General features: G+C 32.1%; 1 protein-coding gene across 4 annotated transcripts in view; it reads left to right on the plus strand.

The window, feature by feature from the left end:
- The first annotated feature begins 164 nt into the window (after positions 1 to 164).
- The window catches only part of LOC130440912 (synaptotagmin 1-like), a 113,465-nt gene continuing 100,704 nt past the window's right edge, over positions 165 to 12,925 (plus strand). For 2 of the 4 annotated variants that reach the window (XM_056774265.1, XM_056774268.1), the window contains exon 1: positions 165 to 331. The gene's annotated coding sequence lies outside the window, so the exon portion shown is untranslated. The remainder of the gene's footprint in view (positions 332 to 12,925) is intronic. The other 2 variants (XM_056774274.1, XM_056774271.1) reach the window with 2 other exon arrangements.

The raw sequence follows: 12,925 nt of genomic DNA on the forward strand, positions 1-12,925 counted from the left end.
TTATTTCTGAATCGTGAGTATTTATCTATCAATATACCCAATTAATTCAAAATATTAATTAATTCTACCATAAAAATGAAAAACGTCGGCAAAATATTCGAAAACAGATAATAAAAAGCATGCGCCCTTGCAGGACTTTTCAGGATTTTGCGTATTCCCAAAATGAATAATATCGATTCGATAGGGTGCTGGCAGTAGCCATTTTACAGAAACAATCGTGTTACAGTGAGTGAAACCAGAGAAAATTCACGAAAATAGATCGGGAGAAGTAGTAGTTTCATCTATAACATGTTTCTCCAATATTAGTGACATCGTACAACATTTAAAGGAGGTGAGTGATGTTTTTTTGTACGTTGCAGATATTGTTCATTATATCGCCTTATTGGAATTCATCATAATTTTGGAGAACTTTATTAATCTCGACGTTACAGATAAACACTGATTCGTTAGTTCAAACTTGAAATTTCAATTTCTCGTTGTGAATACGGAACAAAATTTTTAAATCGTTTAAACTAAAATCTGGAAAATCACCTAAAATTAGGTACAACTAAACAGAACTTAAGTTTCTGGTTTATGAAAGCTGTTTTCAAAAGTATTACATGCATCTGTTTATACGGAAGTTGTTATAATTAGTAATGTTGGGAACATTAACAAAAAAAAAAGATAGGTCAGCCCTGGCGCCATCTTAAGAATCCCGAAATAATTTTGACGTTTTTAATTATAATATTTGAACCTAAGTAAAAGTTTATATAGTTTTTGAGTTTATAAAATGATAGTGTGTTACTCATTAGGAAATGATAACATATTTAATGATTGTAGATAGTATTATACATTTAATGTGTGTGCTAGGTCATTTTCACCGCCATCTTTTTAAAAGCGATATCATTATAGTTGTTAGAGCAAACTTAAATTTTTGTCTTTTGAATTGGACAGAGATCTGATTACGGATATTTGAAAATAAAATGACGAATAGTGCTTTTCAAACCTTGAGTACATACTTTTCTTGAAAATGATATCAAATTGTGATATATTCCTTGACAATCAATTAAGGAGGCAATTTATCTCTGTAAATCGTTGTATATTAATCGAGTCCCATGGGAAGATTCTTACATTACAAGGATATGTCCTACTTCGCTAAAATCCCAATCCCAAAATGTTGATGTTAAATTATTTGTACAAGGAATATAACCCTACTGGCGGAGTTGAGATATTTTTGGAAATATGAGTTTCTTTAGGCAGTTTTTAAAACAAATACATACATTTTTCATAATGCTGAAAAAAATGAAATCTTATCTTCTATATGAAATGACTACAAAAATACAGAGTGGACCTCAGAAATGAGTCCATTTCCGTTTTCATCAGATTGCTAGAGAATGTTGGAACATTTTGATTTTATTTTATATATATCTGTCACACACACAAGAACTGCATGAAAGTTTGCAGCATACATGCAGCTAGCCTCTAGCAATGTTCCTCAAACCATTTCAAGGGCTCCTCAGATTCTGCCACAGTTCATCCTTGAATTGAGATACCACAAACAGACATCTACAGCAATCACTACTCAGTTATGTATATGTCTACATAGCCGCCAAAAATATTATTAACTTTTTTCAAATAAATATCATGCCATGACTATTTCCTACTGCTAGTATAGCAGTATTATTTGCAAAGATAGCTAAACTATCATTTCTAATTGAGGCATGTCATTTGTATATAAGAGGAATACGAGAGGTCCCAAAACACTGTCCTATAGCAATCTGGCATCAACTTTCTTAAGCCCAGAGTAGGCTTTCTGTTTCTGTGTAAGGTGTAGGATGCTAATATATGTCTTGACAAGTATTGCAACTTAACCAAGCACATTCTTAACATTTTTCAAATAAATGGCATGCGAATCGTATTAATTGAGGTCAATAATTTATTCTTTTTCAGAAAATTTTACATAAAATACGAACAGTTTACTTAAATCAGGTTGATGAGGGGGATAATAAAATCTAAAAAGTGTTCCTAATATTGCCTCATTAAAAAGTGTGAAACGCGTCACTGTGACGACCTTCGTGTCTTCTGTAATCAATTCAAACATCTCCAGTGAAATATTTATCCTGCCGGATATTTGGACTGGTTCCAAATTTCATGGTTGTTCTAGTTTTCAGTCACATATAATAAAAAATAAATTTTGTTGTCATTTATTATGACCTTTATATAAAACTCAATATTTGTGTTATTGACCAATTCAACAAATGTAGAGCTAATAGGGGTTAGTGTCGAAAAAGTCGTGCTCAACATTAGTTGCTAGATAATTTATCAGTGAAAGATACAATTCAAGTGAATATAATGATACAATGTGACCATAATGAAGGAAGTCGGTAGGTATTTAGACTTTTGTTAAGTTTGCGAAATAAAATGCTGAATAAAAATGTTTCAATACAATTCAACTCAATTAAGAACTTACATCAACTATATCATTTAACATAGACATGGCATAATTGGAAAATATTTCATTGTTTCTACAATGTTGACATGTACCTATATTTTGCATGACAGTTGCACAAAATTTCTTTTTGCGACCATGATCAGCTTCAAAAAATGAAACTTACACTGAAATCATTGAATTATCTTTTACATAGGGGGATATATTTCTTAACCTCAGAAAACGAATTATTAGTGAATTATCAATACACTGTATATGCCCGATATGCATCGACAGAAATTCACTAAGGTATTTGACAAAAATGAAATTTGAAATAAATTGCCAGGTTCTTGTTAACTCACATTTAATCTTAACCGTGTTATGGTACCAATTGGTTGGGTTGGATACCAATTTGTAACCTGGAGACTGACTGGCTGAAGGCTCTTATTCAGCAGTATATAATTTTTGTTTTTAAATTATCTTAATTTTTTTCTGATTCAAAATTAGTCTTTTATTGACAAATTTCCTAATTTATTTCAATCAATAGATCATCTCACCATAACGAATTTTAAAAGAAGAATAAAATCAAAATAGAAATCTGTTGCAAAATAAAAACTAAAGTTTTCCTCTGTTTTCATACTTCAGAATTATGTAGCAGCTATCAGTCAAAAATTTTGTAGTTATGTTGAAATTTAAAAAATTTCAAGGCTGTCAATTTTAATTAAATTATTTAGATCTTTCTTATCATTGCTAGTTTTCTCATTCTCAGGAATGTGAATTCATATGTATACATTATTGAATTTATGTTTTTTGATATTTAGTTGTTTCGTTAATACAGTTTTATTCTTTTTATCGTATTGATTACCTTTTAGTATGGTACATATAGTACGGAAAAATGTTTTATATTTTTATGTTCAGTTTCAGTTTTTTCCCTTTATTGATTGTGGTATCTGTTTTCTTGAATATGTTGTTCATAATTTTTTTCCGGATAATTATTTTCTTTCAGTGCAGTTTTTGCTTTTTGAATAGCTAAGCATCTAAATTCAGGATCTGATGATTGGATACACATCTATCAACTAAACTTATTATCACTAATCTTTTTTAGACATAAAATGACATAAATTGAAATTCAAATATCTTGAGGACCAAGTTGTTTTGGTATATCATTCTATTTTGATATTATTGTTAATTTTATACAATGTGACAAGACAATTGATTCCATTATTTTGTTCAATATCGTTGTTCAGAATTTTTTATATAATAAAATAGAACTGCATTAACAAACCACGAAATATCAGAGAAATATAGAGAGAACAGTTCTAGAAATGATTCACATTCATAAGAACGAGAAAGCTTTCAATCATCAATAAATACTAAGGATTATTTGATTTTTTTCATGTTAAAACAGATTTCTAGTTTTATTTTATGTTTATTTTGATATTTATGATGAAGGTGATCTGTTGATTAATATAAATACGCAAATTGTCAGTGTCAAGTCATATTTTGATAGAAACCGCAACAGGACAAAACCTTGAATCAAAAAAGCTAATTTTAAATCAGATGAGACCTAAAATCAAGACGATTTATAAAACATAAACATATCTAAGAAATTGAAAATCAAAGAAATTTATATATATAAACTATCTAAGGTTGTATTTTTTCCCTAGTTAGGTTATTTACCATCACCACCATTTTTCCAGAATTTTTCGGTTTTTTTATTTATGAAGTCAAATTTTTTCTTGTGATTCAATTATTAACACAGTGAAATAATTAGACGTTTTGGTCGACCAGAGATTTTTTTATGCTAGAAATTATTTTCTTGGTTTGAATTTTTTCAAGGCACTGTTAATATTTGAGTTTCTTTAAAAAAATTACTTCTATTAACTCCCACGATATAAATTCTTGAATGATGTAATGATTTTAAATATATACGGGATTCAAAAGTTTTACTTCAACAAAATACAACAAGGTCGATGAGAGAATTAATTGTACAAGTACTATATCAACGCCAAATATGTGGTAGGAATTCGAGAGTGAATCAGATAGAATTAATAGAAATGAATCATTTGAAGTAGAACTACCAATTATTTAAAACTCACAATATACAAAAGGAGAGAGAGTTTGTAATTTGCAATTAATTTTTTGCAATAATAATATAGTGCGCTCCAATTTCTATATTTCACATTGATTTTGTTACTTTACAGCACCGTCATTTTGATAGCTATTTTTAAATGGTACATAACTGCCCAATATTACATTTTCCTCATCACCAGTTACAAGGTACTGAAGTAGAAACATGTTAGGGAAAATAATTAATCTAACATTTAAATTTATTTATTTTCATCAAGCCTCAAGCAAATGCTCATAATGTAATCAATTATAGTCTATTGTCTATCACAAATGTGAAATTTGTTTTGAACATTTTTGCTGACTTGGGCACTCTTCTCTCATTCAAACTCTCTTCTAAATGTTTGGTCTTAAAGGCATTACTTTTCAAGTACTTTTATACAAAAATCTGAGGGATCGATATCTGTAGATCTCGGTGGGTGTTCAATAGATCCTATACTATCTATCAGCAGAAGAAAACAAATCAGTTAATTGAGACACAATTCTCCTTGCAGAATTAATCTATATATAACTATAATCATACAAATTTCGTCAATATATCATGGTACTAAAACTTTTGTACCTTATTTGCCCAAGCAAATAAACTTCTCCCATTCTACGTGGATTATCATCCGCTTAATATAGACAATTTTGTCAATTCACCCCACCATCTGTCATAATCTTATCTTCATAAAAGAACAGATTGTTATCTATTTGAATATCTAAATGCCACATACCTGTTCATAAACCTGCAGTTTCCTATCAATATAAAATTCTTGTGTTTCCTGGATGATTGTAAAGTGGCAATTTATACTAGGCTGCTCAGATAAATACTTAGTCTACTTAAGGGAAAATGTTGCGGTCTATTTTTCAGCATTATCTCTTCTTAGTTTGTACACTTGACTGCCAGGTAGTGGTGGCAATGACTTCCATTCGAATGATATTTTTGCTTTTTTCTTTTCTAAGTCTGGAATCAAAATAAGAAGTGGCTTGGGGCCAAATTGAAACAATGTCGTAAATCAAATAGACAATTTGGCCTTGCCATGGCGGTGCGTTATCATAATTTACTTCACCCAATTGTATCGTTTGAATCATCAACTTGATCTCGAATCGACTCAAAACCTCGGCATAGTACAGCAATGTGACTGATCTGCTCTTCTTCAAGTAGTCGAAATAGATGATACATTGTGAATGGCAGAAAAAGTTAGCAATCTCTTTTCAGGTCGATATTCAAAACACGTTTATCGATTGAAGTCCACTGCTTCGACTGTTCTTTGTTATCTGTTGTATACTAGTAGATCTAGTTTCGTCATATATCCCAAAATGACGCAGAAACTCGGCTTCCGCTTGTTGTTATGAGTGAGCAAACGTGGCACTTATCGCCCCCCATCTCATACCCAAAATTGCACGCAGGTTATATTTCACAAGATCGTTTGAAATGCCTACTGTCTCAGCTTTCTTGCTCATCTTCATTTGGTGGTCTGCTAATACGAGTCATACGTTTTTGTCACACTATAATACGTGAAGTCGTTTTCGGGACCTTCTGGATGTAGATAATGAAAAACTAATCAAAACAATTTTTGACTGCTGCAATCGAAGGAGAAGAGTTATATAGCATCATCTATCGCTCTTTGATTTCGATGCGCGATTGTATTTCCAAAAAGAAGAATCGAATCACGGATCAAAACTTAACTGTGCTAATATTTCGAGAGTGGCTATCAACGAGAATGTAGTGCACAATAGCAAATTGCTCATACAACACTGGTGCCATCGGGCGGTGAGGCTAAGCATTTAGAGACTCGTGTTATTGATGACTAGCTTATTCCAACTTTATTATAGAAAACAAATGTCTTGTTTAAGAAACATGAGAGAGTAGACAGACATGAGAAATATAGGAGATCTGATTCACACAGTCGCTAACATGTATTTGGCAATCATGGAATAATAGTGGATAGACAGCAGAAGAAGAATAAGAAGAGATTTCAAGATTTTTTGGATTTTTCAAACATATCTCTGCTAAAAATATTTCTTCTTACATGCGAGTTTTTTCTAAATTAGATTTCCAGTTCAATTAACTTTACGCAACTATACCCACTTTTGAACTGGCAAAAAAATTCCATCATCTTCAGCGCCCAAAAATTCAATCAGCTACCTCCGGAATTAAAAATGGCAAATACATTTAATAAGTTCCGAAGATTAACAAAGATATTTCTGCTTGAAAAAACTTATTATTCTGTGGCAGAATTCTACAATTTACCATAGACTCAATAGAATGGCATAATTCGATTTAGTGTAAAGTATTAGAGAATATATTATAACTACTTTATACAGTCATATTGTTATTTCATATTTCTGTATTTTTTATATTTATAAAATTTCGTCGATTTGTCCATAAAATTGTAAAATTTTCGAATGACAATAAAGCTTATCGCTCTCTCTCCCTCTCTGGAAAGACCAATATATATTGCAGATCGAAATAATTCTCTTTACCTAATTTCAAATCATTTGAGAAATTTCATATATATAATACTTGACAATGTTTCCGAATTAGCTGATTTACTAATAATCAATATCCTGAAAGTTGAAAACATTTTGAACTAGTGGAAAATGAAATTTGGTGACACGTTCTTTAAAAATAGCTATGACAGTGTTGCAGTTTATTGAAAATAATAATGACGTCGTATCTCAAAACTAAGACACTCTGTTTAAATTATGAAGGTATGCAAATATCCGAGCATTTTTTAAAGAAAATTATGTGTCAACAATTTATTTACTCGCGGCAATGATAAGAGAGAATTAAACTATTAACTTGTGCCCACTTTTATGATAGAATTTTGTTTTAAAATCTCATAATTTTTCCTCTATTATTGCTCTTCTATTTCAATCTTTTTGTCTACTGTGCGACCTTAAGATTAAAGCCGCGTCAGGCGTATTTTTACGTGATAATATCCAAGCATATTTTTGGTGGCACCAACAGATACTCAAAAATCTTTTTTTCTATTTTTTCTTGTTTTTTTTTTACAAAAACCAGAGTTGATAAAAGGATTTTTTTATGGAAAAAATTACACTATACACTATAGAAAAGAAGTATAACTAGAAATATATTTGATTCAAGTTACTTGAAATGAATTCTAATATGACATTCTTTGCACATGTTCGTTTTCGATGGACACTCGTCACAAAAAGTTTTAACTCCTCGCACTTTTTTCTTGCCTCCTCTCTTGTAAGAGTTTTCTTCAAAGTGGCATAGCATTTTGTGCAGTTTTTTCTTGCATCGGGGGATGTGAGTATTAAATGCTCTCTCTCCTTTTATTGAGGCAGACTCTCTTCGGTACTATTCTGAAAAATCATGGTCTGCAAACCTCTTCTTTAAAATCGGTTATATTTATTTTCTTTTTAATGACTCCTTTATAAATTACATGAGCATTAACAAGGGCCGTCCCAGTGATTAATTCCATGGCCACTTTTCGGTACCACTTCTTTCTTTTGCGGAGTACAGTGTTATAAGCCGTCATTTGATCAGACTTGTTAATTCCCATTTTCCATTATTGTCATCCATGATGCATTTTGATTTCGTTTTCGTTGTTCTCGGTTCTTCATTGATCTGCACTTCTTCTCTTTTTTGGAACTTCTACTATTTTAAGATTATGTTTCGTTGGAAGAATGATGACTTCTTTATTTTGTTTTGGTTTCCATTCCTGTACCACTCTTCCTTCTGAACTTTCTTCTCCGTAACTTTCTCCTAAATTTAATCTCTTCTCAAAAATACCCTTCGGAAGATTTCGCCTGTTTTTCCCCAAAGTTTCTACTAAATGAGTGTTCGTTTCTAACAGGTTTGTATAAAAATTGCCCGTGTATAATGTACGCTCCTCATCCAGAATTCTTCCACCACCCTCTCTCCTAACCCTGCAGAACCTTCTTCGTTTTCTTCTTTTCCCAAATAAATTTTCATTTTCCAGGTTATACTTTGTGGATAACAAATCTTAAATATTTTCACTCTATACTTGTGTTTCTTGTAAGGTATATACTGTTTGAATAAAAGTCTTGCCCTCCAAGGCACCATTGTCTCTTCGATTACAATTTAAGGACATACAATATGAACTCTCTTGAAATTTGCTTCTAAAAGGTGAATAAGAAGTAATTCGCCAGTTGTTGGCTGAGCTTGATCAGTGTCGCTAAAATGAAGCATCCTAAGAAATAATTCGAACCGATTCCTGGACATATTTTTGGTGACGGCGTTTTTATACAAAGGGTCTGTTGACCAGTACTTCGGTAATTTTGATAATTTGCAAAGTCCCACCCATAAAGAAATTCCAGAAAATGTATTCATTTCTTCTAAGTTCCAGTATTATTCCATTCACTCATTCGCGAATTGCTACTTATATTCTGCTGACTTCTTATTACAGTTTCTGCGTATCTGTTCGTTTCTGTTACAATTTGCAGAAACAACTCATCGTTCATGAATAATTCGTATACCTCACAAGGAGTTGTGTCAGGATTTAAGTTAACTTCTATGCCATCATTCCCAGTGAAATATAGTTGTTTTCGTTGACCGCAGAATGGCCCCCATTGAATTATTTGCGTTTGGCTAGGTGTTTGATTTCCGTTATTGCTTTCTGCGCGACTCACAACAGGTTCTTCTGGTTCTATAACTGTATCGTGAATCTGATATTGCTCATCGCTACTATCGTTGTCACTTTTTCCATTTTCGGATGGTTTATAGTCAGATTTGTAATCAGTTGCGAAGGGATTCTCTTCACAGATCCTCTAGAAGGTTTTCGGCTTCCTTCTCTAATTCTCTGCTAGACAGGGGTCTAACCTTGTCCCATAAACGAGATAGACCTGACCTGCAAACCGTACGAGCCATTTCATTTTTTTGTCATTAATGATCCGACAGAAGATTAGAAACCCTGACATCTAGACAAGCATTTAGGTAAAAATAACTCCTGTGGAAAAACTAGAACAAAAAATCTGTATGACCGACCCCTTCTAGTGGTGCTAGAAAATTATAGTCGTCAGTCATTTTGATTGAAATAGTAGCATAAGTGTTAATTATATTACTAGATTTTATTTATATAAATTTATAGTTTCAAATCAGCTTTCAATTCAAAATAATTTTTTTTTAGTCACTTATATCATTTTTTTCAATTAACCATTCAGCAAATCAATGACCAATCTCTCAAAACTATAATACATCCAAGAATTCCCTAATAAATTTTATTAGTCTGGCTGCTACTCTGCACAATTTTCTTTTTCCCATTCTCACATCTGCAATTATTCTAAGGGAGTTTCAATGATATTTATAAAAAGATAAATGATCCAAAACGAATTGTTTTTCCTGAATATCTGTTTTATCACTGCTAATTGTTTTTTACCATCTTCATTGCGAGTTTAATCCCAATACATCTCCTTTATTCCCCCTTAATGGATAAAACTTAAAACAGCAAATTTTTTCGATTAATCATGATTGATTTTCAAATTTCAAGCCTTTGGTAGCTTTGTATTCCACAGATAAGTTGAACTATCTCTTATAGAAGTCTACTCCTCTGAAAAGAGAATCTGTTTTCTGTTGAATCTTTTTAAATATAAATAGAAATTGATTCCTATGAAAGTGACTCTAAACAAGTTAACTTAAAGAAGAAGCAACAGTTTTTGTGAAAAATATCCGAGAAAATATAATGATGCTTTTAAAAAGTATTCAAGTACACCGCCAACGCGTCATTAATTTTTGAATAAGTACGTTCGAAGAAAAATGTATACTTCATAGCTATAGAAATGACATATCGGTGTGTTTCATTGGAATAGTTAGTGAGTAAGAGAATAATATTTTTCTTTACATAATTATTCATATTTGTAATATGATTTTTTATAGTAGTTTTTCCAGTAATTTTTGTTTTGTTGACAAATTTGTTACGGCCAAGGTCAGACATAGTCGACAAGTAACGCTTGTTTTTGGAGTTTACAATAAAACTGAAAATTGAAATGGAAAAAAAAATTTTATTCGAGGAATGTGAATAACGATCTATAATTTAGAAAAAACTTATAGTATGTTTTTATTCGAACCACTCGTGTTGTCGTATATATGAAATAAAATTCAAAAAGAGCTCGTAGTTTTCGACTAGTATCTGCTTCACCATGTTTCACATAATAACAATGTATACAGGGTGTATTTATTTAGATATATAACGTTATCGATAAACTGTCTCTAGTCGTACCCGGAAATGTGAAGTACCTACTCAAGTGGAAAGGGTTAATAGGATGGCAGTATTGAAAGTATTTGTTAAGAAAATTGGGACTCCTGTAACTTGCTGAACCCGCTCTTCAGCTTATTATAATCCTTCACGCGGTTGTAAGCGGATACACACACAATGAACACTACCACATTGGAAGAAACCTCTCCTAAAAACCACCAAATCCCAGGTTTGTAGAGAAGATTTCCTATGCCAGAGCAAAACCCATAATAAACCATATCCTAAATAAATATATCCTTATCCTTCTCAAGAAAAAATTTAACGATTCTCTCTGTCTAGGTCGACGAATAATATTGAAACATATTTTATAAATATTCTAATGCCTAGACCACACTACGGTTAAACCGCTGTGGTTTTTAATCGCGTGAATTTGTGCCCCTAGAAAACTAATACAAGCGGCCGCACCTGCGGTTTTTTCCCGCGACTGATTTTAAAACCGTGATTTGCTACAAAATGCTCGCGGGTAAAAACCGCGGCAAAATTTGTAATCTATAGAACTTGGTTGACGTGCACGCACTGGCGTAAACGCGGGCGGTTTTTTGGTCAGTATTCGGTAGACCGTAACAGACAGGCGCTCCTCTGGTGAAATACATTTGCGAAATTTTCTATCCATGAAGGTGATGTACGGACGCACAATTTGTAAAATCTTATCGAAGCTGGCTACTGACATCCTATAGTAATTAAAAAATTTATCAGGATGGTCTCTTAAGCTTTGATACTTCTTATGAAAGAAACCTTTCTCAAATCTACGCCCAGTAAGTGGATGGATCCAATATTTTCGAAATTTGCGTTGACGTCTTCTTTTTCTATTTCTTATTATCAGAGCAACTACACATACTGCTACCTTGAAATCCATCTTCAAACTGCGGGTCGTTTCGCGATTTTTTATCGTGGTGTGTGCGTCTCAAGCGGTTTCACGGTTGTAGCGATTAACCGCTTGCTGAAAAAAATCGTAGTGCGGCCTCAGCCTTACTGATTAAAGTGCATTCTTATTAACACTATGAGAAAATTCAAACATGTTGTTGTATATGGCTGTATAGTCTATTATATTTAAGTGATAACCTAACCAAAATAAAACTGTCTGTCTGTTTTATTCGATCATGTCTTAACCATATTTTGGTTTGTAAAGAAACAAAGCTCAGTCATTTGGACGAATATATCATTGTAGGTACCACAATTTTGTATAACCAACTACACAGCTTAGCTTGATTCAGTTGAAAACAAATTCGAAACCCGAAACGAGTCATTTTCTTGACTAACTGTGTGAAAATTAGAGATCCGTGGTAATGAAAGTCTCAGAAAAATCACGTCACAATAATTAAAATGGAATCAAGCAAACACGTGCACTTGGTCCGATTCAAAATGGCAGACTTCATGCCATGAAAATCTTTCCTATTTAAGATGTATATGAAAAGGTATACTGAAATCTGTATTATTTGATTTAGTGAGGATATCAAAATAAATGTATGTATGTATTACAATAGAAGAACAATGAGTACTGTGATTGGCTATTTCTTTTTCAACCACGTACATGACACTGAACTTAGAGATATATGGTTTAATTAAAATGATGCTTCTCTCATATCCATAGAGTTTTTTCGGGAGTACATCCATGCTGGTAGATATACTTCAGACGTTTTTAATGGGGACACTTGGGAGACAAAGTTTTTGAAAGCAAATTAGCCAATTTTGAGGAGTAAAAATCAAAAATAAGAAACCAGTGTAGATCCGCTTACCTAGAAGTTATTAGTAATATTGTGATGTAAAGACGCGTTTAATTTATCATAAAATTGCCAATTGAGTTTTCTCTCTATTGAAATGATTAAATTTCGTTATTCGATTACTTGTTTTGAACTTTCTGCTACTTTTGTATTCTTATCATCATTTTTCAAAGATGTATTTGAACCACTGAATTTATTCCATATTAGAATCTTCCTCTTTTTGGGACATCGATTAATTACGTTTTCCAAGTGTCTCCGTTACTAATTCACTATAATCCTCATCGTTTTCTTTTTTCAGTATTGTCTGAATCTTCTGATTTGTAGTTATTGAAATTGTAATTATGTTTTGACTCAATACTCCATTACTATTACTAATACGTTTCCTATCAGTTAGGAAAACATCAGAAATAACATCATTTTTTTCTTCTCATGTTTGATAC

The sequence above is a fragment of the Diorhabda sublineata genome, chromosome 3 (genome assembly GCF_026230105.1).
Source record: "Diorhabda sublineata isolate icDioSubl1.1 chromosome 3, icDioSubl1.1, whole genome shotgun sequence".
Classification (NCBI taxonomy): Eukaryota; Metazoa; Arthropoda; class Insecta; order Coleoptera; family Chrysomelidae; genus Diorhabda; species Diorhabda sublineata.